We start from the raw sequence: 18,212 nt of genomic DNA on the forward strand, positions 1-18,212 counted from the left end.
CGCTTTCCCGCGGCCGGAGGCTCGCGCGCTGCCCTGCGCGCGGAGGCGGGGAGCGGCCGGCGCCTCGCGAGAGCGGCGCGGCAGCCCCGCGAGATCTCGCCGCCGCCCTCCCCCTCCCCGCCCGCGTCATGTTTTCTCTTTGACAAGCCGCCGTCGCCGTTGCTGCCGCAGGAGAGGACGCGGCTCCCGGCGGGGACTCGCCGCTCGCCCCAGCCCCGCGGAAGACCCGGACTAAGGCCCGCCGCCTCCCCCCCGCTGCCTGGTGAGCGCCCGGCCGCGGGGGGCTGGCGAGCCCCGGCCGCCGGTGGGGACAGGGGCGGGAGGCCTGAGCGAGCCCGGCGGGGGCGGGGGAGGGGGGGTTCTCCTCAGCGTCGCTCCCCACCTAAACAACCCGGCGCCTCAGGGGCGCGGCCGCGGGCGGGGGGGGAGCAGCTGGGGCCCCGCCGCACCCCGGCACGGCCCCCCGCCTTGTCATGCGGGGGAGGCTGCACCCCCTGTGCCGCCGCCGAGGGGTTGGGGGGGCGCAGGGCGGCGAGGCCGCAGCTCTGGCCACGGGCGCCTGGGAAGGGGGGAAGGTGCGGGCGGGGATGGAGAGAAGGGGGAGGCAGGTGGGGCCGGTCAGATGGCAGTGCCCTGTTGCTGGGGGTGAGAGAACGACCGGCGTCCGGCAGCTCTTCTTCCTTTGTAGGGAGGGGAGGAGGGGGCTTTTTGTATCTCTTCAAAGCAGTATAAACTATACAAGATCTGCGTGTGCGATCCTCGGAGCCTGTGCTTTTCCCCTTGAGCCTCACTGAATGCCGTTGTGGCATGGCCGTGCGTTCTTCCCTGGAGTTAAATGTATCTCTGGCTGCTGTCGTAAAATTCTGTCTGAAATTTGTTATGTTGGCCTTTATCAACTGTGTGCATGGCTATAGGTGTTCCTCTAGACCTGTCAGCTGAATTGCATCGTCTCCCCATGGCTTATTTGCTGGCTCTCACTTGCAGTACTGGAAAATTATGTGTGTACTTTAACTTAGAGATGATTTATTTTGTATTCTAAAATGATGTCCTAGCAGGTGGTGGGGCTTTTTTGGTGGTGGTGTTTTTTTAAAAAAAACTGTATACGGTTAATTTCTTTTAGAACTTACTGTATACAAGCTGCTTTTCATGTTTTTTTAGGGACAGAACCATGTTGTTAAGCTCTTTCGCAGTGTACATAGGAGAGGTTTATGTGCAGTTGGTGAAACATCATCATCGTTGTTTTAGACCTGTTCTTCATGTGACATATCTAAGCTGATTGTTGCTTCATGGGCTGTTTAATTTGCTGTAGCTGGGACCATGTGCTCTATATGCATGGATACATGTAACATAGATACCTGTCTATGTATATATACATGCATACTGTGTCATGAGCTTGATCAGATTTGTAGTTTAGCAAAGTGTTCTGTGCTGTTACTTTATAACAAAAACTCAAAGCTGTAAATTTACACCTACTGAATTTAGTGCTCCTTGTTAGAGGCCCCATGTATAAACCACATCATCCCCATCGCATAGGGATGTGAGACTGTGGAGCACTTGGATCTCAGGATTGAGTCTCACATAATTATGGGGAAAAAATATAATAGACATTTAATCTGGAAAGATAGGTTGTACACCTGGTCAGCCTGCTACTGCTTCCCAATATTCTAAGAGGAATCTCTTAATTTTGTATGAAAGATTAAAAGCTGTACAATGTTAATGTGCTGCGGGACAGAAGGGCATTACCAGTTTCCTGTATCCTTGCACCTGCAAGGAATTTGTTAGGTGGCTTTATACACAGTAGTTGTCTGTCAGAATGAAACATCTTAGGGCTCCTTGTCTCCCAAGCATAAACAAACTCATATATGTTTGAGGCTTTCCTCTCTGAGGAAAACGTTCTTATTTAAATGTTTTGTTCATTCTCTTTAACATTAAGGATAACCATGTTTTTATGGCTGGAAGTATACAAGTGGAAGGGGGAGTTGAAATATTTTTCTGCAAGCTGTGTAAAGGAGGTATTGATATCTAATTGTTAAGTAAGAATACTAGGGATATAAAGTCTTTGACTTATTTTTGCTGAAGGACTGCTTGGCATAGGAAGAATATACCAGCATTTTCTTTTATTCATTTAATCCTTGAACTTAAAGATAGTTTACCAGTGAAAGCTTTTTTTTCTGTTATTTCAGAACTGAATTAAATGGAAGGAAAGGATTTAAGTGGCCTGATTAAAAATCTCCATTGTTTTTTGTCTTTAATTTACCAATTTCAGGTAGCCATAATCTTCCTTTTTTTAAGAAAACAGTGCAGGGGTGCTCTGCATGTTTTCAAGTACCAGTGATGACTGGAGTGGGACCATTTTATGGGTGGGAAAAACTACATGTGAAATTAGTCTTTGTATTTTGGTAGTAAAATTAAAAGTATATACATTTAAATACTTTTGTTTAAGACTCACTTCTAGTATTCCAATCTTTCTTTCCATTTTTAATTCTTGTAACTATCATGGGGACAAAAATCATGTGTATTTCAGGAAGACTTGGAGGAGCAGGCATTTGAGTTCTCGTCATAGGTTGTTACGAAGTCCTATTCTTTCAGTACAACAGTCTTCATTTAGATACTGACAGATACTCAATCTTCCTCTGTTTATACGACTTGGAAGATTTTTATCTTGTACTAGTATATTTTAGTTAAATGTAGGGTGCATTTGTCTATGGCTGATTTGACTTCCTGGTGTCAAAGTCATCTTAGTGATGGTGAGTACTGTGTTGGTTATGTTTTTCTCATGATTTGTTCTCAGAAATTGCTGGCAGGTTTTATTTTTTTCTGTCTGCCTGTAGTGGCTGACAGTCATATGGAATATTCAAATCTATTAGGTGTTTTCTCTTTAGATGTTTTTAAAGTGGCCCGCAGAAAATGAAGCTCTGCTTTCCTAGGGCTGCTGAAGTAACTGGCAGTGTGCTGCAACTGCTTACTGTGCATCATAATAACTTCACAGTAACCCTTATAATTTCTGAAGATAAAAAAAAAAATAGTCTGGAACCCAGTGGCTATGGAATTTGCCAGTCAACAGCAAGTGTAATTGTGGCCTGGGAACTCGCCAGGTATATTCTCTGGCCTTGACTGTCTGTTGTGATTGATCTGATGTCATCAAGCTAGTTGGGAGTATGTTCAGGTGGCACACAGGATCATGTTCTCTGCTGGAAGCTAGAATTTACTGTTTAAAGAAGAGCCTACAATTTGAGTCCTCCTTACAAGTAATAAAATTTTTTTGCTGTCAGCACTGCATAAGACAGAAATTTGATCCTCAAACATTTCCTTACAAATGCGTAAATTTATATAACAAAAGTTTCTTTTTCAGTTAGTTTTACTGGGAGTACTCAAGAAATGGAAATGTTAACACAAAGTGTATACTTTGCTTATTTTGCATTTGAGTTGTGGTCTAGCTCTTGAGTACTTTTTTTTTTACTTTCTGATATTAGAAATTGCATATTAAAGCAAAAATGGGCTCAATTGTATTTTAAAGTAGAATTACCTACACCTTACTAACTGTGTCCCAGAGAGGGGTGTGATTCAAAAACTTGCTAAGAGAACTATCAGATAATTAGGTTGTAAGTCACCTCTGGAGGTCATACAGTCACAGAATCACAGAATGATTTGGGTTGGAAGGGACCGTAAAGACCATCTAGTTTCACCCCCCCGCCACGGGCAGGGACACCTTCCACTAGCCCAGGTTGCCCAAAGCCCCGTCCAACCTGGCCTTGAACACTGCCAGGGAGGGGGCAGCCACAGCTCCTCTGGGCAACCTGTGCCAGTGTCTCACCGCCCTCGTTATAAAAAATTTCTTCCTGATACCCAATCTAAACCTACCCTTTTTCAGTTTAAAACCATTACCCCTTGTCCTGTCACTACAGGCCCTTATAAAAAGTCTCTCTCTGTCTTTCTTACATGCCCCCTTTATATGCATAGACAGGCTGCAATCCATCTCTCTGCTTACATCAGAGCTAACTGGAAAGTTAAATGAGATCACTGATGTGGTTGAATTTTGAATATCTATACTTATGCGGATTTTACAGTCTCCTATCCATTGTTGGCTTTCGCAATTTAAAATCGTTATTACTAGTAAGTACATCTTAATTATTTTTTCTAGTTTTTACAAGGAAATGTCTGTTCCTGTGTCTTATGATGGTTGGAAATATTATGTCTACCTCGTTAGTAGTAGTACAAGTTAGTAGAAGTACAAGTGCTTGTACCTTTGGGGGAGAGTGGTAGTGTTAAAAACCTCACCAGGGTTTTCAGCCCTTTCTCAGTGCAAGATCAGGCACCATTCTTTCCTCAAATTGTTGGAACGTTTTTGATGTATGGGGATGTCTGCTTCTCAGCTCCTCTTTTTACTAACTGCTTCTGATGATTATGTATGTGGACTGTATTCTACATTCTCAGCTTTTATTTCAATATACTTTTATGTATTTGAAGAAGTAATGGATTAAATTGATATTTGTGAGTTTCTCTGCTGAATAGTAATAAACTTCTACTTGTCTCTGCTTGGGTAGGTTTTGTACAGCACCCAAGGGTATAAACATTTACATTCACAAACCATGATTAGGTTTTTGTATAATTTTCTTTATAAACAGAAGGGGAAAATAGCAAATAGATTAATTTTCTTATCAACTTAAAAATAATTTTTTCCACCTTTTGTCTGTCTCCCAAAAGATTTTTGAAGTGACCAGTTCTGAAAGCATAGGGTTATATTGGTTTCAGTAGTAGACCTGGTAATAAATAAATAATCCTAAAGGAACCTAAAAATATGTAGGAAGACTAAATTTGAAAGAAAATCAGTAGAACCTCAATGTGACTTACCTGACAAATATTATAAAGTTAGGTGGACTTTAATGTTTGGCAAGGAAAGTTGATAGTTGGCTGCAGAGTTAATCTGAATTGGGATATCAGTCATTTGGTTTCCATATGCTGAACAGAAGGCTAATACAAGGAGGAAAGATAGTGGACATTGTGACCAGTAGAGACAGATGTTCACATAAATCAGTGAATGTTAGTGTGTATTTCATTGTAGTGTTTTTCTTACGCATGAAGAACAATCTGCTGTAGCTTCTGTTCTTGCTTGCTCTTTCTAGTTTAGTTCCTTTTGCTTATTGTCTTGCTGTTCCAGATTTGTAGGAGACCATAGCTTATTTTTTCTGCGTGGTTTTACTGTCTATCTCCTATTATCTAGCACCTCTCCCTTTTTCCTTTTTTTTTCTGCTTCCAATGTCTCTTTTTGTCTCTTTAGTTTCAATTCTCTGTTAATTTGTAGTAATTTCTCTGCAGTGTCAGTATTTTCTAATATATTGTTTTCTCTTTTTCTTTCCCATGACTGTTTTGTATAGATTCCCATTCACTTCACATCTGTCATGACACTGCGTATAGACTAAATGTATTGGCCGAAAAGAACGTTTGAGGAACATTACCTTGCACGGTGATCTACGGTGCTTTTTGGCATGAGTAAAATATTGAACAAATAACTTTTCTAGGCAACGTTATGTCCTGTTACCCTTGGTTTTAACTGTCATAGTTTGCCCTGGCCATGAGTGATACGGAACATCTTGTGGGTTTTGCATTGCTTGTAGGTTTTACATTGTTGGCCTATGACAAGGCAGGATTTTAATTAATTTTATATATTCCTGATTTCTAAATTAACCTTTCAAGAAAAAGGCTGTAAATGTTGTTTGGAGCCCTGACATCTGCTGCTAAATCATATATATACAAACAACCCTTTATTTATGAAAAGAGGAGAGCAAACAGTTTGCTTTTCTTTTAGTTGTACTTTCAGATTGTAAAGTTTTAATAAGGATTGCAAAAATTGCTGCATTCTAGCAGTTGGTAGCATACAAAGCGTGATTCTTACTGGGCCTTTGTGCCTTCTTTGTAAGAAGTATGAAAGACTGGAATGGTAAAAAGTTCAGGTAGTATGTCGTTTTATGGAATGTTAGGAACTGTTAGGATTGGAACTCAGCAAAACCAGAAGACGGTCCTTCTGTTGCAGAAATTCAAGGCACATCTGTATATGGAATTCCAGTTTCAGTTCTGGAGTCGTACAGATGAACATACAGATATACATATCCTGATACTATGGGTAGGTCATTATATCAATGTAGATCATATAACAATGAAGGAAATAGGAAAAAGGCAAAGGAATGTGATATGAAGGATTAGAGGGTAGGCAGTGCTCCTGTGAAAAGAGTCTTTGGTTTCAGTTGATACTGCAGAGGAGAAATAAAACAACCACATTTCTTGTGTGTCATAGTTATAGTAGGAATTGGACAGATAATTGAGATGATAATTTAGTAGATTTAGATACAGAATAAAGACTTTGGTTTACTGGTAAGAATGTTACATTATTTGAATTAACAAAGTAATTTGTAAGGGTCCTCAGTGATTATGCTACAAAACTAAAATATTGCAACTTTGAAGAAATTCCACTTGTATAATGGAATTGTAGTATTATCATCACAGTGAGGCAGTCAATAGAAACATATTTGTCCTGTTTTCAGCTGGGATAGAGTTAGTTTTCTTGCCAGTAGCAGGTATAGTGCCCTGTTCTGAATTTAGGATGAGAATAATATTGATAACACGCTGATGTTTTAGTTGTTGCTGAGCGGTGCTTACACTAAGTCAAGGACTTTTCAGCTTCTCATGGAGCCCTGCGAGCGAGGAGCCTGAGGGCACGAGAAGCCGGGAGGGGACACGGGCGGGACAGCCGACCCCAGCTGGCCAAAGGGCTATGCCATACCGTGTGACGTCATCCTGAACAGTAAAACCAGGGGAGGTGGTTGGGGGGGTGGCAGCCCGCTGCTCGGGGCCTGGCTGGGCATTGGTCAGCGGGTGGTGAGCGGTTGCATTGTGCATCACTTGTTCTGTGTATTCTTTTATCATTATTATTTTCCCTTCCTTTTTGGTCCCATTACGCTTTCTTTATCTCAACCCACGAGTTTTCCCTTTTTCCTGTGGGGCTTGAAGGGTTGAGATAATGACAGAACTGACCAGAGCGTGTTCAAACAAATTTGTTACAAGCATTCATTACATTAGTTTAATAGTCACTGGTCACAATGTTGATTTATTTGCTCTCAGAGCCATTGTGCTTGTTCTCGGAGTTGTGTTATGTAACACCTTACTTGCTGTATATGTTCCCTGTTGTGCTGTTTATCATCTCTGGATTAAGGTTATAATTTTGCTGTACTGTGTAACACTGGCTTATGATATGATAAAATTACTGGTCGTGAGACTAATCTGGTATTTGTACTCAGCATTGCTGTCATCTCTGTACTTCAGGAACCATCTCTCTGAAACTATTAATAATTACACTCTTTACCTTTTCTCCTCGGAGAGCTAATCTATGGGGGAGACAAGGGGGGATGCTTTCCCCCACTCCTTCACCTTTTCCTTCTCCTCCAGGCTAGTTACAATAGCTTTTGAGAATTTTTAATATCCTTGGGATGTTCAGACCAGCATGTTCCTATTGCTGTGTCTCCTGAATGTGTTTCAGGTCTTGTTTCAGACTATTTAAGAATACCACCCAGAGATCTGTCCCAGGGCTGGATAGTTACAAGTGACAGGGTGTGTGGGATAGCATGGGCACGTACCTAGGACAGTGGACACTTCCACTGTTTTGGAACTTCACCCCTGAATAAGTACAGAATCCTGACAAACTACTAAAATATTTGGAAGAGGTGTGCTGTCACCCTGACAATTCCAGAGACACACAAATCACTGCAATGTGTTGGGGCCTGGCCCATGCATACGGAGCCCTGTTAACACTATTCAGTACCCTCAAGGGGAGGAGAAGGTCTCTGGATCTAAAAACAAAAGGACAGGCGCTGCGGCTACTCCAACCCCGGTGACAGGCACTGCAGCTGAACCAGAGAACCAAACTGTGCCATTATCAGTTGCCCCTATACACAAGAAGAAATATTGGATGTGAAAGCTCATTTAGTAAGGGAAGAAACTCCTACTAAAAAGGGGAAGGAAGAAGTGGACAAGGCAGGCTATTCTGAAGCATGGCTATCATGAGAAGAGGAAGAGGCAGTAACCACCTGATCCCTATCCCTGAATGAACTGTGAGATGTGAAAAGATTTCAGCCGTTGTCCAGGTGAGCATATTGTCACCTAGCTTCAGTCCTGCAATAACAGAGCCTGTAGCCTGGCATTAGAAGGTAGAGAAGCTAAGCGGCTGGGATTCCTTTCTAGGGAAGGGGGCATTGACAAGCGACTGGAAAAGGGACACAAGCCCTCAGCCTCTGGAGGCGACTCCTGTCAGGTGTGAAGAAAAGGTATCCCTCCAAGTAAGGTGTTGTATGTCACCCAGGCAAGTGGACCACTGTGGAGAGAGGTATCCAGTACCTGAGGGAACTAGTCATGCTGGAAGTGGTTTATAATGACCTGGACAACAAGCAGTTATCCAAAGATCCAGATGAAGTCAAGTCTACATGACCCATGTGGCAGAAGTTTGTATGGAGTGCACCATCATCATACACCAACTCATTGGCAGTAGTGACCTGGGAAGACGGAAAGCGGCAAACAGTGGATGAATTGGCTGGCCAACTCCGGCAATATGAAGAAAGTCTTCCTCCCTAAGGGCCTGCAACTTGGCTGTGGAGAAACTGTCCTGGGAGTTCCAGCAATTTGAAGAGGATATGTCCTACTTCCCACCTATACTGGCCTGTATCACAGCTATTCAGAGTAAGCGTTCCTCTGTTCAAGAGGGAGGATATAGTGGGTACACACTACAGGCTGCCCTCTGGTTTTGTCTGTGTGACCACAGAGAGGGCACGAGGAAGTGGGTTGGAAAATCTACCTCAACCCTAGGGCATGGATACATGAGTTGCAAGGAAAAACAATCAAAAAAGGGGTGGTTCTGGGAAAATTGCTGCTCCAGTTTCCAGTGGGCAGTTTCCCAGGCAGAGTAGAAGGGCCAGTCTACTTCTGATCTTAATAAAGGGACTTCTGATTCGTATTTACAAGGAGTGATCACCAGGACTAGAGGGGCCCTGCCTCCAGCCAGGTGGAGGAAGGGGACAGCTGGGTTTATTGGATGGTGTGGATTCGATGGCCTGGCATGTCAGATCCCCAGGAGTATAAGACTCCGGTGGACACTGGTGCACAGTGTACCCCAATGCCAGCAGGCTGCAAAGGGGCAGAACCCATGTGTATTTCTGGAATGAGAGGGGGATCCCAACAGCTAACTGTGGTGGAGGCCGAAGTGAGCTGAACTGGGAATGAGTGGCAGAAGCACCCCATTGTGACTGGCCCAGAGGCTCTGTGCATCCTTGGCATAGACTATCTCAGGAGAGGGTATTTCAAGGACCCAGAAGGGTACCTGTGGGCTTTTGGCATAGCTGCCTTGGAGACGGGGGAAATTAAACAGCGGTCCACCTTGCCTGGTCTCTTGGAGGACCCTTCTGTTGTGGAGTTGCTGAGGGTCAAAGAACAACGGGTGCCAGTCGCTACCACAGTGGTGCACCGGCGGCAGTATCGCACCAACCGAGACTCCCTGATTCTCATCTATAAGCTGATGGAACAACTGGAGAGCCAAGGAGTGAGCATCAGCAAGACTCGCTTACCCTTTAACAGCCCCATACGGCTCGTGCAAAAATCTAATGGAGAGTGGAGACTAACAGTAGACTATTGTGGCCTGAATGAAGTCACGCTGCTGCTGGGTGCTGCCATGCTGGACATGCTAGCACTTCAGTATGGCGTCAAAGGCGGCTGAGTGGTACGCCATAGTTGATATCGCTAATGCATTTTTCTCAATCCCTTTGGCAGCAGAGTGCAGGCCACAGTTTGCTTTCACCTGGAGGGGCATCCAGTACACCTGGAACTGACTGCCCCAGGGGTGAAAACCCAGCCCTACCATTTGCCATGGGCTATCCAGACTGCACTGGAACAGCGTGATGCTCTGGAATACCTGCAGTATGTTGAGGACATCATCACGTGGGGTAACACAGCAGAAGGAGATTTTGAGAAAGGGCAAAAAATAGTCCAAATCCTTCTTGAAAACTGGTTTTGCCATAAAACAAAGTAAGGTCAAGGGACCTGCACAGGAGATCCAGTTTTTAGGAATAAAATGGCAAGATGGACGTCATCAAATCCCAATGGATGTGATCAACAAAGTAATAGCTACATCTCCACCAACTAGCAAAAAGGAAACACAAGCTTTGTTAGGTGTTCTGAGGTTTTGAAGAATGTACATTCCAGATTGCAGTCTGATTGTAAGCCCTCTCTTATCAAGTGACCTGGAAGAACAATTTCAAATTGTTCTGAGCAATGACAGGTCTTTAAACAAATTAAATGGGAGATAGTTCATGCAGTAGCCCTTGGGCCAGTCCAGGCAGGATGAGGTAAAAAATGTGCTCTACACCCCAGCAGGGGAGAATGGAGCCTCTGACAGAAAGCATGAGGGGAGACTTGAGGCCGACCCATGGGGTTTTAGAGTCGGGGATATAGAAGATCTGAAGCCCACTATGCTCCAACTGAAAAAGAGATACTGGCAGCATATGAAGGGGTTCAGGCTGCTTCAGAAGTAGTTGGTACTGAAGCACGGCTCCTCTTGGCACCCTGACTGCTGGGCTGGATGGTCAAAGGGAGGGTCCTCTCTATATGTTATGCAGCTGATGCCACGTGGAGTAAATGGGTTGCACTGATAACACAGCAGGCTTGATTAGGAAACCCTGGTCTCCCAGGAATCTTGGAAGTGATCATGGACTGGCCAGAAGGCAAAGATTTCAGCACATTGCCAGAGGAGGAGGTGACGTGTGCTGAAGAGCCCCCACTGTATAATAAACTACCAGAAAATGAGAAGCAATATCCCCTGTTGACTGATGGGTCCTGTTGTATTGTAGGAAGGCATCCAAAGTGGAAGGCTGCTTGATGGAGTCCTGTATGACAAGTTGCAGAAACTGCTGACGGAGAAGGTGAATTGAGTCAGTTTGCAGAAGTGAAGGCTGTCCAGCCAGCCTTAGAGATTGCTGACTGAGAAATGCGGCCAGCGCGCCTTCTCTGTGCTCATGCGATGGTGGCACATGCCCTGGGGGAGCAGTTACAGCAGTGGAGGTAGAGCAACTGGCAGCGCAGAGGCAAAGCATGTGGGCTGCCGCATTGTGGCAAGATATTGCTGCCCTGGTAGAGAACCTGGTTGTGGAAGTACGTCACATAGGTGCTCATGTACCCAAGAGTTGGGCCACTGAAGAACATCAGAACCACCAACAGGTGGATCAGGCTACAAAGATTGAAGCAGCTCAGGTGGATCTGGACTGGCAACATAAAGGTGAGTTATTTATAGCTCAGTGGGCCCATGACACCTCAGGCCATCAAGGGAGAGATGCAACATACAGATGGGCTCAGGATCGAGGGGTGGACTTAACCATGAACACTGTTGCCCAGGTTATCTATGAATGTGAAATATGCACTGCAATCAAGCAAGCGAAGCGGTTAAAGCCTCTCTGGTATGGAGGATGATGGCTGAAATATAAATATGGGGAGGCTTGGCAGATTGATTGTATCACATTACCACAAACTCACCAAGGCAAGCGCCGTGTGTTTACAATGGTGGAAACAACCACTGGGTGGCTGGAGGCATATTCCATGCCCCATGCCACCACCCCAAACACTATCCTGGGCCTTGAAAAACAAGTCTTACAGCGACATGGCACCTCAGAAGGAATTAAGTCAGACAATGTGACTCCTTTCCCAAACAACCTCATAGACACCTGGGCCAAAGAGCATGGCATAGAGGGGGCATATCAGATCCCATCATGCACCAGCCTCCAGGAAAATCGAACAACACAATGGACTGTTAAAGACTACACTGAGAGCAAGGGGTGCTGGGGCATTCAAACACTGGGATGCACATTTAGCAAAAGCCATGTGGTTAATCAACACTAGGGGGTCTGCCAATTGAGCTGGCCCTGCTCAGTCAAAACTTGTATGTACTGTAGAAGGGGATAAAGCCCCTGTAGTGCACATAACAATATGCTGGGGAAGGCAGTCTGGGTTATTCCTACCTCAGGCAAAGGCAAACCTTTATCCATGGGATTGCTTTTGCTCAGAGAACTGGGTGCACTTGGTGGGTAATGAAGAAGGATGGGGAAGTCTGATGTGTACCTCAAGGGGATTTGATTTTGGGTGAGAATAGCCAATGGTTTGAAATGTATGATGTTAATTGCTATCTAATACTCGTATGTCATCACTACTATGGTTGATATATGCGATATCAATGGTATTACAGTAGGAATATCCAGATCAATGAAGAATGAATTCTGATGAAACTGAGTCAAGTGTAGTGATGATAGAACTAAACAAAGGCAGCAGTGATGGAATCAGAACCGGTTTCAGCATGCAACAATCCAGCACCACACACCATCTTTCTTGCCCTGAAGGACTGTCACGACAGATGGAGCCCAGTGACATTGGACTAAATGAACTCAATGAACGTTTTAGAGGGGTGGCCTATAGACTAAGGGAATGATATCTGTGTGTAAATATCAAAAGACAGGAAAGGTGTTGGTGATGGATTGGGATGTATTGGAAAGTGTGGGACCTGGGCGTGATGTAGGTGGTGTAGAATAAGGGGTGGGTTTTGTCCTGTTTTCAGCTGGGATAGAGTTAGTTTTCTTGCCAGTAGCAGGTATAGTGCCCTGTTCTGAATTTAGGATGAGAATAATATTGATAACACGCTGATGTTTTAGTTGTTGCTGAGCGGTGCTTACACTAAGTCAAGGACTTTTCAGCTTCTCATGGAGCCCTGCGAGCGAGGAGCCTGAGGGCACGAGAAGCCGGGAGGGGACACGGGCGGGACAGCCGACCCCAGCTGGCCAAAGGGCTATGCCATACCGTGTGACGTCATCCTGAACAGTAAAACCAGGGGAGGTGGTTGGGGGGGTGGCAGCCCGCTGCTCGGGGCCTGGCTGGGCATTGGTCAGCGGGTGGTGAGCGGTTGCATTGTGCATCACTTGTTCTGTGTATTCTTTTATCATTATTATTTTCCCTTCCTTTTTGGTCCCATTACACTTTCTTTATCTCAACCCATGCGTTTTCCCTTTTTTTCCAATTCCTGCCCCCATCCCACTGGGGCATCCCACAAACAGCTCTGTGGTGTTTAGCTGCTTGTGGGTTAAACCACAACCATATTGCATCAGGTTTTCAGTCATATTTCACATAAATTAACTGTTCCAGACCTGTGATCAGCTATGTATACAGAACTTCTCCTTTCTTAAGAACTTACCTAAATGAACATCCCAGAAAAAAGTTTTCAAATAGTCAGTCTCACTTGCAGTGAATGAATTCAATTATATTCTTAATGAGCTAATAGAATTACCTGATTATTCTGATTGTGAAATCTTTTCTGAGTTCTGTGTAAGCCACAAAAAGCTTGATTTTTCTGGCCCATCCACAGAAATTATTTCTCACTGTTGCAAAGAAAGATGTAACTACTCCTAGCAATATTAAGACATGTAGTGCGCCCTGGCTGCCATCTGTTTAAATATTAAATTTTCTAATCCTTTTCAGAAACCACCCGGGTGACATCATGCTTGAAGTATCTCTAGCACAGTTTACTCTAGGACCACTCATGTTGAAAACAGTAAATGAAACTGCTTTGAACTTGAGAGAGATCATTGTCAGTGAACCATACTGCAGAACTCTGTCCTTCAGAAATACACAAATCTGCTTATTTCTTTTGCTTATTTGTTAAAGCTTTTATTTTTTTGGAATCTGTTTAGAAAATATCTTTACCTGCCCCTTGGGGAAAGGTGGTATAACATTACAGTGAGGCAGTAAATAAAATCAGGCATGCGAGTTTCACAACCAGTTCTTTGCGTGTTCTCTAGTTTTGGTTTTTCCTGCCTTTGATTTGACTGTACAGACTTCTAGCTTCTTGTGTTACAAGCTTCTATAATTAGGTTCCTATAAAATACAGTTAAATGTAGTCAGCATCTTACAAAGGTTGCTGAAATTGCTAATCACAGATAGGGAGAGAGTACTTGTGAGGTTTATTTTTCCTCAGAAAATTCTGATTTTTAGGACATGTAATGTTTGCAGCTTTATAGGTGCAGTTTTTCAAGAGCTTTGTAGAAAATAAAGCTTTCAGCTGGTTTTGTTTTCAGCTGTTCTAAGTGTGAGCACTTAGCTTCCATCAGAATAATTGTTTTTGTCTGTGCTTAATTTCTGCTGTAGTAAGACTAAGTTAAAGAAAAATGTGGTAATATGTAGCTTTGTTCAGTTCTGACCTTGTTAATATCTTTAGTGTGTGTGCTAGAGTCACTGATTTAAGAAAATGCATTTTCTTCATGATGATTGAAGATACCATATCTCATTTTGTGTGTATTGATTCTCAGCTTGTGAAGTGCTGTCTTCATGTTTCCAGAATTCAGAAGCTTCTGGATGATACTTAAATGTTTTTTTCGTTACCTAAGACATCTTTTCACTTTTCCATAAATTAATCCTGGCTTTGCTACAGGATATTATAACTTAACCCTTTATAAGTTCTAAAGTAATTTTCTAGCTCTTCCATGTATTTTCTAGCTTTTGGGGTAGACCGTTGAAGCTGGTTTTAATTGCTTTATACCAAATACATTATTTATACAGGCAGTGAATAACCCTACATTTTATTCAGTTGACACTGTAGGGAGAAATAAAATTAGCTAAAAGTAGAATTTGTATAGAATGTTAATTTTCATTCTTCCAATATTTTAAGAGTTGCTCCAATCTTTTTATGAGTGATAATAGATATGTTTTTTCTCTCCAGAAATGTTGTACTAACTTACTGTTGAGTCACAATATTGCTTCCTATAACACATGACTCTCTTCTCTTATTTTTCTGGCTGACATGCCATGCTTTTTCTGAGCAGAAGAACACGACCACATTTTCCAGATCTTCAAGAGGCGTTTGTGTTTTGTGTACGTTTATAATTGTAGGGGGTTGTGATGATGACCTGATGGTCAAACCTTCCTCAGTTATGTAAGTCGTGATGAGATTCTTGTGTTAGAGATGGATATTGTACAAGACACAGTGTTTCCAGTATTTTTGATTGTCATAAAGATATGTTTGCAAAATATCTTAAAAATCTGGTTTTTAGTTTGAAAGAATTAAGTAAATTGAAGATTTGTCTTCTGCTTTCTGTTTGAGTCTCAGACTGCAAAAGTGCAATCAGACATGCTTACCAGGAAGGTTTATTACTGTTTGAGAGAAAAGTAGCAGAGGAGTACACTTTCATGAGCCATAGAAAACTCCGAAACTTGTAATTGTGTTAGTTGAAGAATGATTTTTGTAAGTTTGAAAACCTCCATGGACTGTGACAAGTGATGCCTAAAGACTAGGTTAAAATATATTCCCCTTGTTTACTGTGTCCATTTGACAACACTTCATATAAGATCAGTTTTGCTTTTTATCCCTGTATTACAGTGTTTACTTGTTTGAACCTTGTACACAGGGAGGAAAGCACAAAGTTGTAAAGTAACAGTTAAGCAGGAAGATTCAGGTGTATGCAAGCAATGGAAAATCACTGTACTTGAAGGTTTACCTACATTTCTGAGTCGACTGTTCAATTTTTCTTTTAGCAGTCTGGGCAGCAGTTATAGCTTCTTCCTTCTTATCTGTGAGCTTTTATTATTGTTGAAATTCTTAATGGGATACCAATATTTACACGCATTTGTCAATGAGGTAGAACCACTGCGTTGGAGATCATGATGCTTATAAAAAAAAAAAAGCCCTAATTAATTACTCCCTTCAACACGTTTAGGTGGTTTCTGTCTGTTGATAAGCAGAATGTGTGCTAAGGACTGAAAAAACAAAACATGTTTTGTGGGGAAACTGTGCTGTTACACTCTCTTTAAAATAGTGAAATAATATTCCCATCTTCCACTTTTTCATAGAATAGTTTGGATTGGAAGGAACCTTAAAGACCATCCAGTTCCAACCCCTCTGCCATGGGCAGGGACACCTTCCACTAGCCCAGGTTGCCCAAAGCCCCGTCCAACCTGGCCTTGAACACTGCCAGGGAGGGGGCAGCCACAGCTTCTCTGGGCAACCTGTGCCAGTGTCATTGATCTTTTTTATGATCTTGTACAATCTTCTCTTAAACAAAACAAAAAAACCTCTACTTTTTCTTGCCTTGACTCTCATACTTAAATCTCTTCTTGCAGGAATTTAGAGTTAACTCTTTGGAGTTGCCTAGAGCTGTTCCTTATCTTCCTGTGTCTCCTTCAAGAAGCAGCCTACAGTGTGTGCTGTAATCTCATTATATAGCTTCTCTTCCATCTTTACCTTTCTTTAATTAATCACAGCAATCTTTCTCTTAGATCTATATGCAGCACCTTTTCAGTTATTTTTTCTTTTAAATCTAAGCCCTAGAAGGGAGCTTCCTGTTTACTTATATTAGGATAAATTTGTCAGTGGTGTGGAGGCAGTTCTTGGGTGACAAATTCAAATATCTCCCGTAATTTCCAAGCTGACACAGAAAGGGAAGACTATGGAAATTCCTTCTTGGAAGTTGTGTATACATTCTGTCCAGGGCCAATCTTTCTTGCTAAGCTCAGAAAAAAGACCTTTATAACCTTGTAAGCTTTGACCTTTAACCCCATGCTAAAGTAATTTTAAAATTATTATTATTTTTACCCTGCCCCCCTCCCCTTGGAATCTAGGAATATTTGCTACACTTTCCAAATTCCAAAGTCCTTTGACCGTGTTGAAGTTGAGGACTTCTCTTATTAGCCTGTTTTGTAATGTTTTTTCTCCCTCTATTGGGTTTTTCTTAGACTTGCATTTGATCAAAGCCATCCCACCTCCCTCAAAGTGAGAAGACCTAAAAACTTCTTGGTTTCCAGAAGCTGTAGTAAAAATCTAAAAGAAGTTCATTCTTAGAGATTTGACAGTCTTCACAGCTGAGCCAACCAAGTGTATTTATGAGAATTCTTTAGTGTTTGCTTTGTTCCCCTTCTAGAAAAATCTACGTTTTCCAAAGATAATTTGGGAGATGGTGGTAAGTGGCTGGAAAACTTAACCGTTACTTTCCAGTCCCATTTTACCTTTTGTATGATACATTATATAAACACAAAAAACCATTTAACTTAATTTTCCCTATAATTTCCCTTTGATGTTAACTGTGGCATTTTGGCAGAATTATTCCACTTTTGAAACTAAATCATTGTTACACAGAAGTTACTTGTGCTTCAGACACACATACATGAAATACTGAAATATTTGTGGTATATACTATAAATACATAAATATATATGTATAAATAAATATCAGAACATTTATAGTGGAATACCTATTTTGTTATAACTCCTAGTCAGTTTTACATCAGGATATTGGTCATGCATCCATGCAGTCAGTGGTATTGTATACAAGCTGGGATTAATTGTAAGATCCAAGTTCCTCTTTCTGTTTCTGAGTGTTTAAATTGCTATGGTGACAGAGAGAAGAAAGGAGCAGTATTTATACTTTATCACTTCATAATTTATTTCCGTTTCATGGAAGTAACTTGTAAATTTAGTTATATGCAGCTCCAGTCTCTTATTTTATTCTTACTTAAGATACAGGAATAGTTCGTATTTCCTTAGAAAATACGCAGTTTTCCTCAGTGAAAGCATTTACTGATTGGCCTGTTTCATTAGTGATATAAACTTAACTGAGAGCTCATTTGTTCAATAGACTGTTGTACTTAATGATTACTTGCAACAAGCCTTTCACATTTTAATACATGTGATTTATTAGTTATTTTAGTCAAGCTTACATCCAAAATGAATGTTTGAAGTGATCTGTAAGTAGCTGGTGGTTTCAGGCCGAATTAATTCCTATCGAAGAAAATCAAACTCTTTAATAACACAGCATATTTTAAATTCTTTAACAGTATTTGCTAGGCTGCTAAAGACTACATTCTATCCCTGAAATATGACAACTCTCCTCTTTTTCTCTGTATCTTAACTCAGAAGGGAAGATCTTAAATGTATTTATTATTAGCATTTATTCTGCCTTGCTGGCAAACACTTTGCAGGCTCTTGGTTTAGTTTGGTTTTTTCTGAGGTGCAACAGACACTGTCTAAACCAAAACCTCTTTAAAATCATTGTGCAGGTAAGTAGATGAATAGAAATGTTTGGAAAAAAGGGGAAATTAAATTTATTGTAAACTTTCATTCTCTCTGAATTCTTGGCCGTGTGGAAATGCGTGCCA

General features: G+C 42.2%; 1 protein-coding gene across 13 annotated transcripts in view; it reads left to right on the forward strand.

Moving 5' to 3' along the window:
- The window catches only part of HERC1 (HECT and RLD domain containing E3 ubiquitin protein ligase family member 1), a 136,336-nt gene that overhangs the window by 25,985 nt on the left and 92,139 nt on the right, over positions 1–18,212 (forward strand). For 9 of the 13 annotated variants that reach the window (XM_074837963.1, XM_074837967.1, XM_074837974.1 and 6 more), the window contains exon 1: positions 99–262. The exons of 1 other annotated variant lie outside the window; for it this stretch is intronic. The gene's annotated coding sequence lies outside the window, so the exon portion shown is untranslated. Of the gene's footprint in view, positions 1–97; positions 263–10,962; positions 11,309–18,212 lie in introns of those variants that run through there. 3 more of the 13 variants (XM_074837976.1, XM_074837964.1, XM_074837966.1) reach the window with 3 other exon arrangements.

Source organism: Strix aluco, chromosome 12 (assembly GCF_031877795.1).
Source record: "Strix aluco isolate bStrAlu1 chromosome 12, bStrAlu1.hap1, whole genome shotgun sequence".
In the NCBI taxonomy this organism is placed as follows: domain Eukaryota; kingdom Metazoa; phylum Chordata; class Aves; order Strigiformes; family Strigidae; genus Strix; species Strix aluco.